Source organism: Suncus etruscus, chromosome 13, assembly GCF_024139225.1.
Source record: "Suncus etruscus isolate mSunEtr1 chromosome 13, mSunEtr1.pri.cur, whole genome shotgun sequence".
In the NCBI taxonomy this organism is placed as follows: Eukaryota; Metazoa; Chordata; class Mammalia; order Eulipotyphla; family Soricidae; genus Suncus; species Suncus etruscus.
The window spans coordinates 73,073,116-73,082,725 of NC_064860.1; positions in this window are offsets into that span (position 1 = coordinate 73,073,116).

Consider the following 9,610-nt stretch of genomic DNA (forward strand, 5'->3'; position numbering starts at 1 on the left):
AGTGTGCCCCAAACAAAAACAAAGAGAAGAATCTCCATTTCAGTTTTGTTGAAAAGATAAGGGAGCTGGAGAGATAGATAGCATAGTGGGTGGGGCTCTTGCCTTGCACTCAGCAGATCCAGCACCTCATATGATTTCTAGAGCCCTGCCAAGAATGAGCCTTGAGGAGCATTTCCAAGTATGGCTTCAAAACAACACCAAAAACAAAAACAAACAAACAAACAAAAACCCAGAAACAAAAAGCAAATTCAATCAGAAAGGAAAAAAAAAAGTAGAAAATTTTACAGAATATTTTTCTTAATTGACTCTTCTGATATATCATTTTTATATAAATTATAATTTTAATATAGTCTGTTAATAAATTATAATGCTCCTAAATTCATAGAAAAATCATGTTTACCATCTATCAATTTATTCAATGATCAACTCACTGCTAAATTTTTTATTCAAAATTTGCAGTGAGAAATAAAACTATAGATAACATTTAAATATCTATACAGTGTGTTACTTAAATGTGAAAACCAACCACAAAAATTTATAAATACTGCATACGTTTTCCACAGATAAATGGATATTGGGAGGCTTGAGAAAAGTTAAAAGAATGACTCAATATCTAGAGAAACTTGTTTATGTACTCTGTCCTCTTAAACTTAAAATATGATCTCTTCATTGTACTTGAAGCTTCATAAGAATTTAGCAAATAAAAACTCATTTTTATAAAGTAATTAAAATGTATTTGATAGTCCCCTTCTCTACTGAATTAAAATGGTATTCAAATGTAAAAAACATTATTATCATCAGTTAAGTTTAAATAAAACTGTAAAATTTCATTTTGTTGTCTAAAATGTGAGTCTATTTATAAATAAAAGCAAAGTATGAAGGATTTGTTAACATTGGAACTGATATTTAAGAAAAAGAAATTGGGGCCTGAGAGATAGCATGGAGGTAAGGCGTTTGCCTTTCATGCAGAAAGATGCATCTCATATGGTCCCCTGTGCCTGCCAGGAGCGACTTCTGAGCATAGAGCCAGGAGTAACCCCTGAGCGTTGCTGGATGTGACCCATAAACCAAAAAGAAAAAAAAAAGAAAAAAAAAGAAAAGAAAAAGAAATTGATTTTTCTTCATAGTCTCACTTTTTCTCTGCAGATATTATTCTTCTTACCAATCACATATTGCTAAGAATTCTTGATTTGGCCTGGGATCTCCTCAGTGTCACTCATAACCAGTTATCTACAGTTAAGTTCTCACTTTTCTCTCATTTAGAGCAATTTCAGAAAATACTTTCCCTAAACAGTTAGTCTTGTATTTCTTTATTGTATTTTATGTTTATTGGTATTTTATATCACTTGTCTTCCATTGTAATTCCAAATTCAAATGTAGTTTTAATAGTAAGAAAATGGCACTGCATGCACTTTTGAAATGGTACATATGCAGCATTAAAGGATTGTTTGTATTTTGGGAATTTGTAAACCTAGGAGCTACCTCTTTTGTGCATGCGCACACACATACACACACACATACACACACACACACACACACACACACACACACACACATGCCATACCCACCAGTACTCAAGTTTACTCTTGGCTCTGCATTCAAAAATCACTGTGGAAACCATATGATATACACGAGATAGAACTCTGATAAACCATGTGCAAAGCAAGCACACTGCCCACTACTACCTTTCCAACCCACCTCTCTTTTAGCGATTAGCAATCTGTTGATATCAGATTCTAGAGACCATAAAAGAATTAAAGGACAACATCCTCATCCAAAAAGAGTTTAGAGTCCTTTGAGACATCCCAAAAGGGATGTTATTTTTTCCTCTTTTTGAATTATTTTCGTCCAAGATATTTTTGCTGTGTAAATAGTACAATGTTTTCTGAAGGTAATATATATACAATGAGATCAACTATTGGACATTGTTTAAGAGTTTTTAATTCACTTTCTCTTCAAAAAATAACACAGGACATACTGTTTGAAAAAGATGGTTAACTTCAAATTGAGTACAGTTTTGAACATGAAAGAAAAAATATCTGATTGTTGGATCATATATGATTTAAAGTTTAACAACTGGAATACTTCCACTTGATTCTAACATTTTAGAAACTTTCATGTCCATGCAATAATTCATGTGATGTAAGCCATAAGGAAAAACAATCTGTCTGCAAATATTTCTTGTAAGAAAATTAGTAAGACTTAACTTCAATATTTTTAAGGACATATTCTATATTGTAATGGCAATACTTAATTGTGAGGAACTTTTCATACAATACAGAATGCTTAGATACCTGTCTTCCAAGCAAATAAAACTGTGAATTATTAACTTAATAGAATACATAAAAAATTTCTGACTAGAAACTATTATTACTAAAGCATTCCAACTCTTTACTAAACCATCTTTAAAATAAAAGTCATTACTTCCTACATGTAATTACTAAATGTACTTTTTAGTTACTATATTGTTTATACTTTGCTATTTTTCCATTAATGTCAAACTGTGACAATGTATACAATATAGATTCAAAAGAAAAATTTCAAATGTATAAGCAAAACCCCCAAATTCCTAAATATTATTTTATAGTGCATAATTAAATTATCAGTATTATTAAAGCTTCCCCTTTAATAATATTGGGAGATAATAAAGTATCATACTGAGATATGAAGAATGTTGAAATAACTTTTGCCCTTGATTTTACCCATAAAGCATGATGGAAGAATAAGTTAAAAGGTGATGTAGTCATACTTGAATTACGAGTTTCTGGAGAGAGGCATTTAAAACCATATTCATTATAAAATAAAATAATACCTGTCTGAAGTGTAAAATATAAGAAAATAAAAATATCTTGTAATGATATTTAGTTATTAATTTTTATAATAATTTTCATTTTGACCAAAGTGGATTACATATCTTTCACAGTAATATTTTAGGTACATATTAACATTGAGTCAGGGAAATTCCCATCACCAAAGTTTGTTTAGCACCAGTATAACATCTTGGGGATAACTTTTTTTTCACAGAGAAAAAAAACCTGTCTTTAATCCTATTTGAAAGAAACCCAAAAGACCTTTACACAGTTATCTATTCTCATGAACAATGCAATCAAAACTTTTGTTTGCTAAAACCATATCTTTTATATGACCCTCTTAATTGTAAGTATCACTTTCCACAATTTATTCCTGACTCTCTCTAATCTAAAATAATGTAATCAGTTCCCAAAAAGCATTTATATATAAATATGTTGTGCTATATACATTTACCAATATGTGAAATTGTACTCCTGGAATTTCCAATTTTGTAAACCAATTGTTATTTCAAAAAAAATGTTTGGGAGTGGACATAAAATGCAACTAAAATTGTGTTTCTTATTTTAAAATTTAAAAAATTAACATAAAATCATATATTATTACCAACATTAATATAAAATAAATGTCCATATTGGAAACCATGGAATGTAGCATATGTGTTACATATGTTCATATGTAGATCCTATAACTCTTTATTGGCGAGAAAGTAGATAGTTTGTAAAATTCAAAGAGTTGCTGCTATTAGTTTTTATCCTATCTTGAACTTAACCATCTGTCACAGAGGATGGTGAAAATCAGAACAATATATTTCTTTAATTATTAAAGAGAGAAAATGTGTATGCTGCATCTATATATATCTAACAATTTTTACCTTTTCTAGTTAAGACTGTGAAGAACATAATTCCTTGCTCTATGAGTCTTAGATTTTACTAAGTCCATTTTATTCATACTCATTTTTAGTCCATTCTTTTAAAATTGTAGTTGAAAATTAATTTGATAAATCTACTCTCAAAATCATCGTTAATGACAGCATTTTTTTTCTCTGTGAGAAGAAAAATTTAAGTACTGGGGACATTCCCTAGTAATTTCTAGTTCTTGGAATCACTTTTTAATTATTTTCTAAAATTAATTCACAAACATACTACCTATTTTGATATTAGAGTGGGTCATAAATAAAAAATACTGAGGTGGTGGACTCTTGTCATTTTGTACTTAAATTTAAATAAGCCGACAGTGAAAAATTTTTCTAAGTATCTCTTAAAGTATAAAACATGTGGTTCTTTCAAACTTGATTATTATAAATATAGCCAGCTTGCTACTATGAAGCGTTAAAAAAATCAGAGTAACATGATATATTTTGTCTCAAAAGCTAGTTTATTCAAAAGATTACAAGTTCTAAGAAATTAGAAAATTTAAATAGCAAGTATCTGCTAAATATCTAGAAAAATCTTTGCTGTAAAAGTGAAACTAATAAGTTTGCTTTTTCATATGAAAAAGCAAAGATATCCAGTAAATTGCAAGTGCTGTTCTGATTCTGCTCTGATAACAGGATATATGGATTATATATATATGTATATATACATATATATATAATTTGCTATACCTATGTAACTGTTTTAGACTCTTTTCCAAAGTAGTATACAAAATATTTTATATGTGCAAATTCTCTTTCTAATTCCTCAGTTTAATTTTCTCAGTGGATTTATCAGGTACAATTAATGGAAACATTTATGTATCTATGGTGAGTTCTTATAAAATGAAAAGATCTCATTTTTATATATATCTGGGAAATGGGACATTCCATAAGTATTGTCTCATATATATTATAACCTAACTACCACTCTGGAAAGAATAAGTTTCTAGTTCTTCCAAAGATATTAAAATATTTTTAATCTGTATATTATAATTTCACAGAAAAAATAATTCACCTTTAAAATGATTAGTTATTTTACAAATAACTTGTATCTTTATATTTCCATTGGTAGTGGGGAATATTGCTATAAGTCGCTACATTGTCATGTATTTATATATATATATATATATATATATATATATATATATATATATATATATATAAAAGTAGTATCCATAGTGATGTCAATGAAAATAAACAATAAATTTAACATTGCTAATAAGTGTCAAATAAATGGTCTTTGTTTAAAAAAAATAAGTGAATTTCCAGACCTCAGATCTACAGACTCATACAGGATAAGTAGAATCTTGGGAAAGATCCAGTTGCTAATGTTATGTTGCTCTTTCCCTACATATTTTCTTCTTGTTACAAAATAAACTAAAGAATTGATACTGTATGAACTTTAAGTTCTAGTTATATATCAATATACGTTGTACGAATTTTAATGGATTTATTTTTATATAATGAATTAATAAAATAGAACAAATGTGTAACATGTTTATTTTTAGGCTTAGTGTAATTACTGAAACATGTGTGGACTCTTGAGTCTTATAAATGTTGTCACTTCCACCTCATAAACTCTAGCATCTTGTCCTCTAAGAAAAATGGCTGAAATGATCCTCCCTGTTAACTAGTCAACATTTTGATGAGGAAAACACCACAGTGATAAAGCAGCAGTGCTAAAGTTAAAAGAACTATAAATGATATTTTTTCCTTTGAAAATACATCTAAATGTGTCCTTAAAAGAAAAATCTTTAGCATGTATTAACCTGCTCTATGTGTATTGATTCATTTTAGAAAGTAAGTGCTATTACCTCATAGTTATTCCAAATCTCAAAACAGCAATATACCTAGTGCATACCTCAATATGTAAGTTTTACAATAACTTCTAGGCAAAAGTACAATAAAATTTTATTAAAAGTGCTCTTCTTAATTAAACTGTATTTCATTACAATGTTCCATATAAAATATTGATAACAAACTCACACATTATTTTACATATACTCTCCCATTTAAATTTCTAATATAGAGCAATTATTAGCTATAAATTATTTTTATTAATTCAATTGCAATGACTGAGAAATTTAACAAACATTGCACTGATGTATATAACAGACCATGTCACCTAAATTTTATATTTTTATTTTGTATTTAACTGTTATTGAATAGAGCTGCTTTACTTTAGCTTTTCACACTAAATTATTTTATTTAATAACAGGAACAGCTAAGAAGATATGTATAGATTGCATATGCTTACTCCCATTATGAAAATCTGACTATAATTTTAAGGATAAATCCTAGACAAAATATTGAATTGAAACATGCTTGCAATGCATAAATTGCCATGCTTTTGACTAGCTTCACTGTAATTTCTATCACAAGGTAGCATGAATTATTCAAATATAACCTAAAATGAATAAAAATTTATTAACTCAGTTTACAATGTTTTTCAGAAATAAATGTAAATCTAACCCTAATCTAATCAAAATTACAAATGGATCATGATGGAAAGATGGACTAGAAGTGGCATATGGACTGTAGTCGAGCATTTGGAGTCTTTGGTGGCAATCAGATACACTAATCTTAAGTAAAAACTATGAAAGAAAACAAGTACTGTTTGCTATGATTATAGTTTTGTTACCTTTTCCAAAGAGAATGAGGACTAAATGACAATTATAGCCCAGAAATTGCTAATGCTGCAATTTATTTAACTTTAATTTAAATAAATTAATACTTTGACTTAAATACATTTTTATTTTCATTTTTTATATTTTTATAAATTTTTCTATTTAAAGCAGTGTGAATTACAATGTTATTCATAGACATACTAGACATACAAACTTTCAGCATCAGTTCCATAATCAGTGTCAACCTCTCTCCATCAGATTTCCAGAGTCCATTCCACACCTCCTCCCCAACCAGCCTGCCATGTTAACAGGCGCCATTTTAAGTTTGGTTGATCAATCAAATCTCATGATTTCAATGTTGTTACTCAGTGGTTTGGATATTTGGTTTTGTCCTTAAACCACCAATATACCTGAATTCCCCATCCCCAACTATTTCACATCCATCTTTTTCCTTCTTAACTCTATTTCTTTCCTTCTCCTCGTTGTACACTGAAGTGTTTGAGACAATCCCCATTTAAAACATTGCATTCCCATATGCAGTTATTCTATATACTACATGCAAGTGTTATCACCTATATGGGGAAAATTACACTTTTATCTCCTTTACGGAGATAAACTTTCTAAAGTAATTCCTGTGTATCAAAATTAAAATGCAAAATTCTTCCGTGGGTTTGCTTACTTATTCACGCATTGTTTGATACTATATTGATTAACTTATGTGGCATTAAGGGTATCATCTTAGTTCACTGACTCTTACAAAAATATCTCAGGAATCTGTAGTCCATCAAGCTCTCTAAAATAGAAAATATCTGCATTTACTCATATTCTAATATAAAAATATAGCTAAACATTAAAACTTAAAAGAATTTATAAAGTTAGTTACTATTGACCTTTTAAATTTTTTATTATGGAACTAGGTTTTACAAACTTATTCATAAAGTTTCAGGCCTACAATTCAGGCCAGCATTCCAGCACCAACTTTACAACCAGTGCCATCTTCTCTCTCCAGAGTCCTCAGGAGTGCTCCTCTCCACTACCCCTACTACCTTGATAAGCATAAAAGTTTGGACCATGTAGTATAGGTCTCCTGATTTCAGTACTGTTGGCTCTGTGGTTTTTATATTCACAAAGCATTCTTACACCTTCCTTCCTTCTTTCCTTTCCTCCTTCCTTCCTTCCTTCCTTCCTTCTTTCCTTTCCTCCTTCCTTCCTTCCTTCCTTCCTTCCTTCCTTCCTTCCTTCCTTCCTTCCTTCCTTCCTTCCTTTCTTTCTTTCTTTCTTTCTTTCTTCCTTTCTTTCTTTCTTTTTTCTTTCTTTCTTTTTCTTTCTTTCTTTCTTTCTTTCTTTTTTCTTTCTTTCTTTCTTTCTTTCTTTCTTTCTTTCTTTCTTTCTTTCTTTCTTTCTTTCTTTCTTTCTTTCCTTTTTCTTTCTTTCTTTCTTGCTTGCTTTTTTTCTTTCTTGCTTGCTTTTTTCTTTCTTTCTTTCTTTCTTTCTTTCTTTCTTTCTTTCTTTCTTTCTTTCTTTCTTTCTTTCTTTCTTTCTTTCTTTCTTTCTTTCTTTCTTTCTTTCTTTCTTTCTTTCTTTCTTTCTTTCTTTCTTTCTTTCTTTCTTTCTTTCTTTCTTTCTTTCTTTCTTATACTTTAAACACATGAGACAGTTACAAAGTTATTCATTATTTTCAGTCACACAACCTTTCACCAGTGTATATTTTCTGCCACCAATGTCTCTTATTTCCCTTTTGCCCTCCCCCTCTGCCCTTCATTCAGTTTGCCTTTGTGGATCTCTCTCTCTCTCTCTCTCTCTGTCTTTCTCTCTCACACACTTATTTTTTCTTTTAGACATTGGCTTGCAGATCATTTTATTTTTTTTCATATGAAGTCATGAAATTTGCTTATATAAAATGGATATAGAGAGTATTATGCTGAGCAAAACGATTCAGGTGGAGTGCTATCTCTTGATTTTTGAATGTAAGGAAATGGCACCAATAGAAATAAAATAAACAAACAGAACAAACAACCAAAAACCCCATGAAGTTCCACCCAAATTACAGAATACTGTGACAAGAACCAGCATACCCTGAACTTCTGATCTGATGCTCCTTCTATTATAGTCAGAGTAACCCTACTTTCTCTTTGGGTCAGTTGGCAATTTTTTTGGTACAATGAGTGTCATTTTAAAAGACATATAAAAATTGCTCTATAAATCACGACTTTGCTATTTTTTGTACACTGTGCTTGCTTCACCAATAGATGGCACACTTACAGTTTAGAGGTTTATAATTTAATAGTCAAGTTACCTACAGAAAGAATCCATTTGTTAGGACATTAAAATTATACTTTATAAAATTAAAATTTTTATACTGTGGTTTTAAAGATAATTGCCTACAAATGAATGCATAAATGTCATAGATAAAATCAGTACTGTGCCAATTAGAATGTGAAACTCAATATATGCTATAAAAGACTGTAGCTTCATTTAGACTAGAGAAAGAAAGCTACATAATGAAATGCACTTATATAATCCGTTTTAGTACACTTTACATAACAGTTTTCTCTTGTCTTTCTTCATGCTAAATTCTTACTATTATTTTAGATCAAAGAAAAGATGTTAGCTGATTAGTATTTTCTCCTCATTGTAAGAAGAATTCTAATCTAGTTTAAGCTTATTGACTTAAAAAGCAACTACATGTTATACTAAATTACTAACATACTTTACAATTTTTAAATATCCATTTGGGAGAACTTAGTACTCTTGTTTGAAGTTAGATTATTATTTAAAAGTATTGTTTATAGGAGCCGGAGTGGTAGTATAGCAGTAGGACACTTGCCTTGCACACGACTGACCCAGGACAGACCTTGGTTTGATCCCTGGTGTCCCATATGGTCCCCCAAGCTAGGAGAGATTTCTGAGTGCATAGCCAGGAGTACCCCCTGAGCATCATAGGATGTGGCCCAAAAACAAACAAACAAAAAATAAAGTATTGTTTATAGGCAAGAGAGATAAAACAGTGAGTTGGGTAGTTGTTCTGCTGTGTGGTCTACCCAGGTCTGATTCCCAGCATTCCATATGGTCCCCATAATCTACAGAAGTAATTTATAAGTTATAACCAGGAGAAATCCCTGAACATCATTATGTGTGTGGCCCCAAAACATAAATAAATTATAATTTGAACTTTTATGAATTAGAAATTTAAAATGTTTAATAAAATACTGTATTATTTTGAAGAAACATTTTGTGCTTGTTTTTGAGGCACACTTAT